Raw genomic sequence first — 2,072 nt, 5'->3', positions numbered from 1 at the left:
ATATATATATATATATCTGTGTGTGTGTGTGTGTGTGTGAATTTAGACACACATATATGTATGTATGTATGTATATATATATATATATATATATATATATATAAATATATAAATATATATACACATATATATATACATACATACATACATACATACATACATATATATATATATATATATATATATATATATAAATATGTATACACATATATATATATACATATATATATATGTATATACGAGAGCTGTATGAAAAATTTTGAGCTTCAAAAACAAACAAAACATGGTGCAAGACTTCAAAGCTAGAGGTATAAAAATATACCTATAATATTTTCATACATATATACATTTACATATATACATGTATGAAAATATTATATGCTAAGTTACGGAGACGTAAACACATCAACACTGGTTGTCAAGTAGTTATGAGGACAAACACAGACGTATATATATATATATATATATATACACGACAAGCTTCTTTCAGTTTTCGTGTGCTAAATCCACTCAGGGTAATAATTACAAGGTAGCTAAATGTTGCTTAAGTGTCCCAAGAAACAATAGTCACACATATGTGGGATTTGATCTCGGGGAGAAGCGAGACGTATTTAGGATAAAGTAGGAAACATTGAAAATGGTGACAAACGCTCAAGCTGTTATTAAATCCTTTATATCGTCATATCATCGACATATGTTTTGATGGATGCACTCAAAATACATCCGACAGGATGAATAATGATCAGCAATGTATCAATCTCATCAAAGCGGATATAAGCAACAGTGCTCATCAAATAGACATTTTAACAGGTATAAGAATCTACAGAAAATGTGACATATATACATATATATATGCATATGCACATACGTACGCACACACGCATACACGCATTTATGTATTTATACATTTTATGTATATATATATATATATATGTATATATATATATACACATACATACATACATGTACACACATAAACATCTACATATATACACATCCACACATAAGTACACATATATATTCACATACATGCATACACGTACACACATACATATACTTATAACACATACATACGTTTATAGACGTGTACGACCACGTACTTACATAAACACATACACATCCAAACACATACTTACATACACAGACATACATAAATACATACGCATATTGGTGCACACACATAATATATATACTTACAGAAACAGATACAGATATACACGCATATACATATATGGAAAGCTAAGTAGTGAAGGGAACGATAACATTTTAAAATGCCATTAAGGAAATATATTTCATAGAGTGAGGGAAGAACAGAAAGTATAGATAAATAGGGGGGGAGGAGAAAACAAAGTTAAAAGAGAGAGGAGAAAGAGGAGAGAGAGAGGAGAGAGAGGAGAGAGAGGGGAGAGAGAGAGAGAGGGGAAAAATTGGATAGATAAAAAATGGGAAGAAAAGATGAAGGGAGGTATAAAGGTTATGGGAAGTAAGAATAAAGAATAAAAAAAGATAATTTGAAGAAATTATTATTAGGTAAGGGGTAGATATTATTTTTAAAAAAGCGAAATAGTGATTTTTTCCAATGTGAACACCTGTAAACTCGCTCCGTTAACGTGTTCACCAGTTTATGTTTGGAAAAGAGGAGAGAAAATTGCTCTTCCGTGCGGAGAGGACAGAAAATTTCCCTTTGTCATAGGGGAATGATCTAGATAAAATTTTTCAATCTAAAGAAAAAAGTTTGTCAGAGTGCTAGATTGGTTTACTAAGTCCTGTGGAATTACGTTTCCGATTGTATTTGAAGGTAGAAAAGTGGTTCGCCAGTCTGGATTGCAAATCCGTAGAAGATAATCCAATATGAAAAAATTCCTTGGTTCCAGAGGTAATCTTGCATTGGCACACGGCAACTGAGGAGGAGTTAGATTTCTTTTGGTATTTTATCCTGTACATGTCTCTGTGTGTTTACGTATTTTCCACTTGTTGGTGATGTCCCGTACTTAAATGTGTATTTTTAATTTATAATCGAACGCCACGTAGCCTTGTCCACAGTAAGTACTTATATATATATATATATATAT

The sequence above is a fragment of the Octopus bimaculoides genome, chromosome 11, assembly GCF_001194135.2.
Source record: "Octopus bimaculoides isolate UCB-OBI-ISO-001 chromosome 11, ASM119413v2, whole genome shotgun sequence".
In the NCBI taxonomy this organism is placed as follows: domain Eukaryota; kingdom Metazoa; phylum Mollusca; class Cephalopoda; order Octopoda; family Octopodidae; genus Octopus; species Octopus bimaculoides.
The sequence above is the reverse complement of the archived record's forward strand: the minus strand, read 5'-3'. Positions refer to the sequence as shown.